We start from the raw sequence: 12648 nt of genomic DNA, 5'->3' as shown, positions 1-12648 counted from the left end.
CTGCTCTCGCTGCCAGCAGTAACTCTTTCCTCTCTTCAGAAACATGGAGTCCTAAAGAATGTATGTGTAATTAAGTCCTATATAAAACCAGTCTTACCTATTAGTATATCTGACAGTACATTACTATCCATCACTGTCTTCCTGCTTAAAACATGTGGGTGCATAGGGCATGTTTGTGTTATTCTCATCATTTTTTTTTTTTTTTTTTGTTTGTTACTTTACACCCCACTCAATTCAATTTTTATACATTCATAATGTTTTAACCTCAAACTTTGTATCTCCAAATATCTGATGTCTGTTCTGACATTGTGGTATGGCAGTATTCTGAAGGATACTCACAACACATAAGGCTGTTTTCTGGTTGGACTTGATAGTGGGCGTGATAGCTGTTTGAGCCACTGGAACCTACACAAAGAGAATTGCTCTCCTAGTGTTGCTCATTGTAGGCCGTACGACCTGCTCTGTAAGCATTTAAAATCTACTTGGGAATCTTCTCATTGTTAACAGCAGTCTCAGTAAAGGACCTGTCTTCTGCCATTCATGCAGGCTGATTGTTTGGCTTCATGGGTGTAACAGCCTTCCCTCTCCATGTGGATACAGTAACCACCGCTACATGAACGCCTGATGTGTTGCCCATTGTTCAAGCTGTGCTCGAGCAGCTCAACAAGAGAGCAGAACAAGAGGCAGGCCTCCCTACTCCAAGAAGAATGATGAGACAATACACAGAGAAACAACCTGACTCCAGGGTGACTCAGCAATAGGGTGAGGAAAAAGGTTCTGATGGAGGGATACCTTTAGTTGAGTGAATAGGGATCAATTATTTTTGTTGTTTTTTTTTGAATTCCTAACTATAGATTTTTATCCTTTTTTTTTTTTTAGTATAGTACAAAAGCGCTAAACTAACGTAAAAATGAAAAAAAAAAAAACAAGTTTCCTTGATACCTGAATTACTGAAATAAAATGAGTTTTAACATTTGACAACATTTACTTTTACCTGTTTACTTCTATTTATATTCCATTTTGTCTTTTTGATTTATTTTTAGTTTTCATTTTTACCCTCATAGTGTAGCAAGGTTACGGTTGTTCAGGTCGCAGTTGAGGTTAGTTTTTATTTTAAAAGTATTTTTATGTTTGTATTTTAGGAGTATTATTTTTGGTTATATGTTTTATTGGTATCATTTAAAAATATAGTTTAACACTATGGTGTTAAGGCTTTGTAATGGAATTTTCATGTTTTATCGCAGGACTGGTGTGATGAGAGTTTCAGTTCTATAATATGCCATACATGTACCAAAACTATATAACACTTCTAATGGAAAGTAAAACAATTTCTGTTTTATTGTACACAGTGGCTCTGAATGGCCACAACTTCTCAATGGAATTGGACATGGAAGAGCATTCTCAAGATGCAGAGGAAAGATTAAAGATGTGTAAAGGCCTGACGTTTATGCGTGTTGCTATGCAGCTAGGCATTGGTTGGACAGCCACAACTCACGGCACCGGGACCAAACCTGTTTCTTATGGGACAGATGGCCAGTAGGTACCTTACATTACAGTTTTTCTCCTAAGCATGAGAGAAATGTACCGTATTGCACAAGAATGTACCTTTTGCTTACTTTTGTATTAGCATATCTAATCAACATTTGTTTGTCCTACAGACTGTTCCCAGAAAACCCTGACATCATAAACTTTGCATCAATGGTTTGGATTTGCCTTCCCCAACATGATCATCATGCTCACACTGGCCTGGCTGTGGCTACAGATTGTGTTCCTGGGTGTAAAGTGAGAGTTACTTTCTAATAATCAAACTCAACTGCATCATATATAAAGACCACCCATATAACAGACATTTAATTTGCTAACTTAACGCTTCAGAAAGGAATGGGGCTTGTGGGGACGGGTGAAGACAGCGAAGGAATTGGGCGCATTAGAATGTAATCCAAAGAGGAGCACAGGAGAATGGCTCGCCATGACTTTTGGGGAGCTGAGTGTCCTTGAACTCTTCGTCCTCCTGGTGTCTGTGCTTTGGTTTTCACCGCTCGTGACTCGGGGTTTTGTGGATGGTATGGGCGACAAAATTTTTCAATGCTGTGAAAAAGAGTAAGTGAGGAAAATGCCCAACATTGGAAGAACGAGTCAAAGTATCGAGTTTTAGTTGTGGTTTTGCTAAGGCACAGTGTCACTAATACAGTTGTTTATATAACTGAGTTATTGTTATAATACAAACCTTAAATGATCTACTGTACTGTCAATTATCCTTTACTACAAAGAGTAATGATTTGGGTTGTAATCCAAAACCCTAACTCTATTGCTGGTATGTAAATGAAAGCCATTAATGAGTGGTTTATAAGCATATAAGTGTGACCTAGCTCAGGAAATGAAACGTGTCGATGTCCTTGCGGTAACCATACTACTTCTTAGATGAAAACCAACAGCAAACTCCAATATCTTATTGTTCTATTTGATCTTCAAAGACTTTATATAAAAAGTAGACAAAATAAATGAAGTCTAATGTCCTAGAAACTCTTAACAGCGATTTATTAGCTATGGAATGAGCTCAAGGTCTATGGGGCAATCCATTGACTAGCTCAAGAACACTGTCCGCCATCACATGTAATACAGAGAATGTATTGCAACTATCCGATGTAAAATACAGAAATTGAAGCCATTGCATAATACAAATAACAAACAGAGCTAAAGGTTTGTTCTACCTGTATATCAGCTTGTGGCATGTTGCCTATTTTCCGCAAAAATGGGTGAATGGAGTTTCCCACAGTGCCAACAGCATGTGTGTGGTCATGTCTGGATGATGGTCACATGCAAAGAGATTAGATGGAGTTTAAACTGTGAACACTTGCAGACAGCGTTCAACTCCATGCGCTGAACGAGGTACGTAACTCCAAAAGTAGTAGAAGTCAGAATAGTACACCAAACAAAGCACTCATAAAGTTCTTGCAGTGAAGCTTAAGGCTGAAAACGGCGAATACTTTCTGAATAATACTTATCTATATACTGTTGAAAATCTCGTTTCTATATCTACACATAACAGCCAATTGCAAGGCCTTATTCTGACAAGAGCTAGAGACTGGGTGTTAAACCTTAAAAACACAACCTTAGGTAAAAACAGTATCACGCTGTTGTATGAGTGGTCTTTACCCTATTTCCTCATTCAACCTCATGCCGTCTGTGCCTCACCGCCAACGCTCGAGTGTACTGCAGTTTGTGACAGATCATGCTCTCCTCACATTCCTAGTACGGCGTGTGGTTTCAAGAGCTAGCTGCCCTCCGCATCGCTCGAGTGTGTTTCCTTTCCGCTCTAAACCACACTCGAGCGATTGATGCCCCTGGGTTAGAAAACACTGAGGCCGAGCTGTCTGGACACAGACGGTTCAGTGGAAACACGGTTGCGTGATTGGTCTCTGAGCTTAAATGACTTAACTAAATATTGAAAAAAAGATCAAACAGAACATCTTTAGTGTATATACTAGACTGAAGAGACCATTTAAAGGCCTTTGCAGGTGTTTTTTGAGTTAATTAGCTGAGTTAGACGTGCGGCAACACAAGTGGTCGTACTTCAATATTTGAACCTTTTCACAATATTCTTATTTTCTGAGATACTGAATTTGGGATTTTCCTTAGTTGTCAGTTATAATCATCAAAATTAAAAGAATAAACATTTGAAATATATCAGTCTGTGTGTAATGAATGAATATAATATACAAGTTTCACTTTTTTTAATGGAATTAATAAAATAAACTTTTTGATGATATTCTAATTTATATGACCAGCACCTGTGTATATATATATATATATATATACATACATACATACATAGCAAGCTAATAATAGTTAATAAATAAATGCAATAAATATATGATTGTGTTCTATAGTGCCCCAGCAGGAAAGTGGTCATACTCCAACTTTTGCTGACATGGAATGGTGACACAGAAGAAGATGCCATGGAGCATTATCCTCCTGCTAGGGGGAGGCTTTGCCCTGGCTAAGGGCAGTGAGGTACAACAAATGTATTTTTGGGGTATTTGTTTGAGTCCAAATCAAACCATGACACATTTATTAGTATAGCACTTTATACAAGAACACATCATGACAAGGATCAGCTTTTAAAGAAAAGTCATATTGTTATGTCTATAATACCGTATGGTGCTTATAGCGTAGCAAGCTTTAGGGCTGTACACTATGACGGTTGCCAATGATAAAGAAAAAGCAATCTGGATTCTCAGATCTAGCTATATTGGCCAGGTTAATGTTAAGACAATTAAAGGAGTACTTCACCCAAACATTTTAATTCTGTGATCATTTATTAAGCCTTTAATGGGTCTTTTAAAGTTTTGTTTTACTTAGACTGTTAGTGGAGAGACCGAAAACATCCTCAGGTTACGCATGTAAATGAGAGAGAGAGAGAGAGAGAGAGAGAGAGAGAGAGAGATTTACACATCTGTCAATTTTGTTCTAAGCAAGAGTGTACAATTCTCTAAAAACATGAATGAAAATACAGCTGGTACTTATATCATGCTAAATATTTTGGGTTTAAAATGACATGTATCATTGTGAAGATTTTAGTCATATCGTCCACCTCTAAACAGTTTAATGAGGGAGCTGCTAAAAAGACAACACATGATTCGTTAAAGGGAGAACATGAAAAATACTAAAGATAACCTGCAGTTCGTTTATGAAAGACCATACAAAAGGTCAGCTTAAATCATAATACATTCTGTTTTTGTTGGCTCAATGCTCAGGTCTCAGGGTTGTCAAAATGGCTTGGAGATCAGATGTCACCTCTTCAAAGTATTCCTCCTGGGCGATTGCCATTGTTGTGTGTCTGATGATAGCTACCTTCACTGAATGTACCAGTAATGTTGCCACAGCAACATTATTTTCTGCCTATACTCTCGCATCTATGGTATGTATACTTCTAATACTTTACCACAACTTGCATGCTTCTTGTACACTGTCACAGGAAGGTGCACAGAACACAGGAAATAAAAATTGTGTGTGTGTGTGTGTGTGTGGGTATTGGGGGGGTTGCAGGTTTATGGAAATGCCTGACAAAGATCTTTGGCCATTAATTTTTTGTTATATAATAGAGTTTTGCAGTTTATGTTAAGTTTGCATAACTTTTTATAATTTTTTAAGCCAACTTTTTGAATATTTTTTCAGTAAATAAAGAACTGACATTCATTCCAAGAAGTCAGAGACCATTAGTGACTTTTTTATTATTTTAGATTTTTACAAATTATATAATCAAAATAATAGAGTTTGTATTTATTCCTCTTATTTCTTTTGTACAAAAATATTAGGCAGAAGAACTAAAAATTGATAATAATACAAAATGTGTCTTGCAGCAAATCAGCATATTTCTGAAGGATCATGTAACACTGAAAACACTGAGTATTGTCAACTAAAATTTCAGCTTTGCCATTTCAGGAATAAATTACATAAAATACATTCAATTTAAATAAAACAGTAAATTCAAAAATATTTCACAGTATTAATGTTTACAGTATTTTTCATAAAGTAAATGTAGTCTTTGTGAGAATAAGAGACTTTTAAAATTTTCAAAAAACATCTTCAAAAATCTTACAAACCCAAAACTTTCAAACAGTATTCTGTGTATTCATTTAATGTCATACTGTTTTATAATTTTCTTTCTTTCTTTCTTTCTTTAAGTTTAAGCTAGATTTTGAATCCCATATTACAATGTGGTCTCAGGCTTTTGGACATCACTGTAAATTTGTATGACACCTTCATTTTAGTATCCAGTGTTTTATATATGAATTACTGATTCAGTTATTTTATTAAAGATTGTCAACATGGTTTCATGTTGTTTCAGCAATAGTGAGGCAAATTCTCACTGATTTCAAGTTACATTCACGTTGATTTTTAAAAGGAATTAAAGATTTATTAGTTTATCTGACATCAGTATTATACTAGACACATACAAACAAGTTGCGTAATTGTGAAAAGGTTTTTCAGACATTTTTTTATAAGCACAACTTCTTCCTCCATTAATCTCTCACTGGGTTGCACATTTCTTGCTGTGCAGTTGGCACATCCTTCCCTCTTTTCATGAATTAGCCTATGCAAGGGAGCCTGTGAATGGAGGGATTTGTAGGGAGCTAAAGCTGAAGTGGCTCATATGGTAGTACCATGGAGATGTGCCATTGTTGTCTGGTTGAGGGAAGAAGAATGAGAAATAACAGGCATTCGGGGAAGGGGGCTTTCACTTTCGCTAATTCATCCATTGCTGGAGGCAGATAAGCAGACACTTTTGTATGTGCAAGTGATGTACATTCCTCAAGTTACCTGTAACACAATTGAGCTTTGAGAACTTTCTGTCACCTTTGAGTCAGATCACTGTAGAAAGTAGAAAGAAAGTTTAAAGATGGTTTGAAAATTTAAAAAAAAAGAGGAAAATCTCTGAATATTTACTTACCCTCCAGACCATCCAAGATGTAGATCATTTATTCATCAGAACAGATTTGGTGAAATTTAGCATTACATCAGTTGCTCACCAATAAATCCTCTGCAGTGAATGGGTGCCGTCAAAATGCCAAACAGCTGATAAAAACATCACAATAATCTACAAGTTTATCAACACGAAACCATCCTATCAAAAAACATTTTGCAGATTGAAATTGTGTATCAATCATGAAACTTTTTTAACGCAAATAACATAATACTCAGCTTCTGAATTGAACAAAAAATATTATTGTGAGGCAGTTTTTCAGCGGTTTGGACTCTTATTAAAAAGTGAAAAGGGTTTAAAGTGAAGTGACATACAACCATATGGTGGACCATCCTCAGAATTCGTGCTCCCTGCATAATAACCCATCCAAAGGTCACACACCAGCATTGAACACACACCTGAATCAGTGGGGCAGACTGTTTACCCACAAATCTCTGCATTCCCGGGAGACAACAGTTGGGGGTTCTGTGCCTTGCCAAGGGCACCTCAGTTATGGGTATTGCCGCGGCCCAAGACTCGAAACCCACAACCTTAGTTTTACGGACCGTACAAACTCTATGACCATTAGGCCATGACCTTTCGTCTGAAGCCATTCCAGCTACAGAGGATTCCATTGGTGGACCTAAGTGATACAATGCTAACTTAATGTTTTTTCCTAATCTTTTCCAATTAGGAAAAGGAGCTTATCAAAAAAAATTAAATAAATAAACTAAAAACTAAATAAATAAATAAATTCACATTCCATATAATTTGAGTATGGTTCAATACAAAAAAAAGCTGCTTTAACAGTATATTGTTGTTTGTTTTTATTTAGGTTCCCAGTCTATAGTGTGGCAATCCTCTTTATGTTATGGATTCCCTGCCACCCTCAGTGCATCTGTTTGCCATTCATGATACCGTGTGGCCACCCCTCCCAAGTTCCATAGCCTTCTCATATGGATCCCCGAAAAGTATCTGACATGGTTGAGGGTTAAGAAAACAGTCTTAAGAATTTAATGAACAGTTCCCCCTGTTTGCGAATTATTAAATCCAAAATGCAAAGTGAAATGTATAGACATTTAGATGCACTATAAAACTTTATAAAAATGGATTTAAAAAAAAAAAAAAGAAGAATTTAATTGATATTTAGACCTTGAAATTATAAAAGCACCAACTTATTTACTTTAATAAAGTTGGTTATAGCAATGGACCATTTTTATCTGCAGGCCAAGCCAGTGGATTGTTCATTAATATCTCTAGGCATCCTCCTTCCATGTAACCGTTGACCATAACAGAGCTGGGGCAGGGCTATCTTCAGTGTAGACACTTTTCCCCACGCTGTGCAAACACACTACAGAATTTTGACGAGGCTGAATCCCCACCATCAGGTCCTCTGTCAAAACTGAACCAGTCAGTCAATCATTCCTCACCATGTCTTCAACCCGAGGAGGCCAGGACAGTGGCAGAGCCAATGGCCGGTTTCCAACTGAAATATGATTTTGTGTCATCACTTGTACGTGTGATTGTGCAGTTCGGTTTTTGTTCTATTGATGTAAAGTTTGTATAAACAGTCCATAAAAATTGCTATCATACAGGTGGCTCAAAAGCAGCTTTTAGATGAATGTTAGTGTAAAAGCCAAAAGGCTAAAATGCATATAGATACCATGGCAGATTTTTTAAGGCCCCCATACAACGATGCGATATACACTCTAATACAGATGGAGGAGCTGTGTACACCTTTGACAGGCAGGGCAATTTACACAGAATAGTTTATCCGGGGTCAAGCTTGAAGATTAATTAAAAACGTTGTAATATTGCAATGTATCACTTAAGCTTTTGTAAATTAAAATAAGGTAGTCTGTTCCTATTGCATATTACGAAAGACACTCCTGTTCTTTCCACCTGATGACATGTAGCCAATATTAAAAAAGTACACTTTGTTTGTGGGAGGTCTCTTTTCCTACGGTTGTGTATGTATTGTGCCGGGGGAAAGGGCGTACCCCCACGTTTTTTTTTCATCAGGCCAGTGTGTTCACATAGAGGTTTGTGTCTAGAGCTGGTGTGAATGAAATATCGATTTAAACTCAAAAGAGCACAGGGATAGTCTGCGCATAGAACTGATATTGTGCTGGGGACCCAGAACAAAGGCGAAATGAACATCGAGGAGAAATCAACCACTCCGTGCAGATGTGTGTTTCATTCATACTCGAAGCCGGAGGGCGCGTCTAAGCGCAGAAATAGTCCGAACCAGGAAATCCTAAATATGGACACAAGAATACAGAAAACTATTCCTGCCTTATTATGATGGGTAAAAAAAAGACTTTGTATTCGCCTATATAAACATTAACAAATCATTATTATTGATTATTGTCCAGCAGTTATTTGATTTCTAAGCCAATTAAAGCTATAAATCAGAGAAAAAATAAAGTGGCCTATCACACTACTAGTCAAAAGTTTTTGAACTAGTAAAAACTGTTAATGTTTTTTTAAAGAAGTCTCTTCTGTTCATGAAGCCTGCATTAATTTGATCCAAAGTACAGCAAAACAGTAAAATGTTGAAATATTTTTACTATTTAAAAATAACAGTTTTCTATTTGAATATATTTTAAAATGTAATTTATTGTGATTTCAAAGCTACACATCTTTACCATCATTACTCCAGTCACACAATCCTTCAGAAATCATGTAGAATTTCTTGATTTGCTGCTCAAAAAACATTATTACGATGATGTTGAAAACATCCGAGTAGAATTTTTTCACATTTCTTGATGAATAGAAAAGTTCAGAAGAACAGCATTTATCTGAAATAGAAATCTTTTTTAACAATTATAAAATGTCTTTTTATCATCACTTTTGATCAATGTTAAAAGCATCCTTAGCTAGATAAAAAATATTAATTTATATAATTTATTTTCCGAAAAATAAAAATTATACTGACTCTAAGCTTTTGAATGGTATGGTGCAGGGTGGTGAACTCCGGTCCTGAAGAGCCGCAGTCCTGCAGAGTTCAGCTCCAACCCTAATTAAAACTCACCTGCCTGTAGCTTTCGAGTAACCCTTCAGACCTTGATTACCTTGTTCAGGAGTGTTTGATTAGGGTTGAAGTAAAACTCTGCAGGGCTGTGGCTCTCTCCAGGACTGACGTTCGCGCCACCCCTGGTATACTGTATAATGTTACAAAAACAGCTTTTTATTTTAACATAAATGCTAATCTTTGGATCCTTCTATTCATCAGATAATCCTGAAAAAAAAAATTACTCAACTGTTGAGTAACACTCAAATATTGATAGTAATAATAATAATAATAATAATAACAATAATAATAATAATAATAATTAAAAAAAAAGGTTTCTTGAGCAGCAAATCAGCATATTAGAATGATTTCTGAAGGATGTGACACTGAAGACTGGAGTAATGATGCTGAAAATTCAGCTTTGATCACAGAAATAAATTATATTTTTAAATATATTCAAATAGAAAGCAATTATTTTAAATAGTATAAATTTTCACAACATTACTACTAAATGCAGGCTTGGTGAGCAGAAGAGACTTCTTTATAAAACATAAAAAATCTTACTGTTCAAAACTGTTGACTGGTATATAGATTACAGAAATGTTATACTGTATATATATATATATTGGGGGGTATATATATATATATATATATATATATATATATATATATATATATAGATATATATATTATAGCTATATATATATATATATATTTCTGTCCCCCTCACTTCTGAAATGATGGCTACACCCCTGATGTGTAGTACACTATGTAAAGGACAGCTTAATTAAATGTAATCACATTGAATAAATTGTAATAAAAAGTATAAAAACTAAAAAGATACTACAGCAAATACTGATATCCAGATAAAGATATAAGCCTATTAAAATTATAAAATGGCATATAATGCATATGCATTTAATAAATGTGCTGAAATGAGATTTAGTGACTTCCATGGTCAAGAGTAAACTATAAAGGTTGGGGAATATCTTACCCTACGTTTCACGTTCAGATTATTTCAATCATGTTTACTAATAAATACAGTAGTGTGTGCACACAGATATACGATACACAACGACGGAAAGTGTAATGTCGTAAAACACGTTTACGACACCAGCACTGGTTTTCTGGCAGTTATGGCCGCACCGTAGATCTCTTCCAACAAAACGAAATATGTTGTCTCAGTAATTTTGTACATGCATTTAAGTATCAGAGATTTTCCGGCTGTTACAATATCGTTTTTTTTCTCTCGTCATCTGCCATGGCTGGCGTTATGGAAACAGGTTTGTAATTTGTTGATAGTGACTTTAAACGTGTTTTCCTAATATTCATCCGCAAACACAACGCCAAGACAGTTGTTTTGGTAAACGAATAACGTTACGGTTTTGATTTGATTGTGTGAGGTAATAAAACGTATACATATCACTCTGTGTATTATGTTAAATATAATTTACATCATGCTTAATTAAATTAATAAGTGGGACCGTACCAAAATATTGCGTTTTCGTTCAAGCAATGTTATTTTAAATAAAAAAGCGTGATACCCTCAAATTCATACTTTCACACAGGAGGAGCAAGCAAGCACATCGTTTTTCCAGCTTTGAGTTGGAGTTTGTTCAGTGCCTAGCGAACCCCAAACTACCTGAACTGTAAGAGCAAAAATGACATTGTTTTTATTATTTACTTATTTAAAAAGTACTTGGTTACAGTAATTCAGATATGGAATAATTAAGGCATTTCACTTATTAGTTTACCGTCTAGCGGTTTGAATAACTAAATTGTATATTATTGTTATTTCTATATGTTGAATTTAGAAGATTGGTCTTGTGTTGTGGATTTGTTTAAATCTGTCTTTAAAAATATCCTGTTTTTCCATTCTTGCAGTTTTGGCTCAAAGAGGTTACCTGAGAGAGAAGCCTTTTGTCAATTACTTAAAGTATCTACTTTACTGGAAAGAACCAGAATATGCTAAATTCCTAAAGTAAGTTCATGTTTTTCTTTTCTTTTCTTTTCTTTTCTTTTCTTTTCTTTTCTTTTTTTAATCTTAGTTACATTTCATTTTGTAAACTCATTTCATGTGAAAATGAATAAAGAATGATCATGTATCTATTATATATTCTTATATGCTAGACCTCAGCTGGCTAAAGATGTTCAGACATTATCCCAAATAAATAAATTTTCCTCGTTCACAGTGATTGTCATAATACACTTCTGTACGATGCAGTCTAAATCTTTTTTTTTCCCTTAGATATCCTCATTGTCTGCACATGTTAGAGCTATGAATGCAGTATGAGCATTTCCGAAAGGAGCTGGTGAATGCACAGTGTGCTAAGTTTATAGACGAACAGCAGATCTGCACTGGCAGCATTATTCACGGAAAGCGGACACGCTTGCAACAAGCACTCAGTGGAGCAGCAGCAACAGCAGCCACAGGCTCCATCCCATGGCAACACCACATCCAAATGAAGCAGTCAACATGCTCCTGCTGGGAATTATTCTTTCACAAAAGCTTTTTTTGTAAAAAGTCGTTTTCAAACGGGCATTTTCCAACATTTAAATAGGACTTGGATTTTTAGACTGCTCTCTGTAGGCCCATAATTCTGTGTGTGTTTATGAACAACAGGAGAGAAAGGTAAAAGAGCTTCTAAGAAGGTAAGAGGAGATTGATTAGATAGCTGTTTTGCATTGTAAAAGAAATCACATAAATGAACTGAAGTGTTTTTAAATTCTGTATCAAACTTTGTTTCTTTATTACCAGCTCCACATGTTCTATGCTTTACCTTATACCTTATATATATATATTATATATATATTTATATATATATATATAATATATTATATATATATATATATATATTATGTTATTTGTGTTTCTGTGTATATTGGGACCAAAATGGATACCCAATAAAAAAATGCAATTTTTAAAGCCAACAATTCTATTAAATTACTAGAAAAAAAATGAATTTGAATTTACATATGATGAAAGCATTTAAATATGGGGGAGAAATCAATCGATGGGACCAGATTGTTTATACCTGCTGTAGAATAGGTCATTCCAGGATGACACATTCGTTTTTAAAGCTAGCCACAATCTTAACATTTTTATGGTTAAAAGTTTGTTTAAATTATTTTTTTCTGCATGTAGGTAATTATAAATTGATTTTTTTTT

At 35.1% G+C, this 12648-nt stretch overlaps 2 pseudogenes; both read left to right on the top strand.

Annotated features, from left to right (window-relative positions):
* The first annotated feature begins 554 nt into the window (after window positions 1–554).
* LOC122143964 lies at window positions 555–2108 on the top strand (annotated as a pseudogene).
* An 8507-nt stretch (window positions 2109–10615) lies between these two features.
* Window positions 10616–12291, top strand: LOC122143963 (annotated as a pseudogene).
* The last annotated feature ends 357 nt before the right edge of the window (window positions 12292–12648 follow it).

Source organism: Cyprinus carpio, unplaced genomic scaffold (genome assembly GCF_018340385.1).
Source record: "Cyprinus carpio isolate SPL01 unplaced genomic scaffold, ASM1834038v1 S000006547, whole genome shotgun sequence".
NCBI lineage: Eukaryota > Metazoa > Chordata > Actinopteri > Cypriniformes > Cyprinidae > Cyprinus > Cyprinus carpio.
Note: the sequence above shows the minus strand (reverse complement) of the source record. Positions and strands in the feature narration are given on the sequence as shown.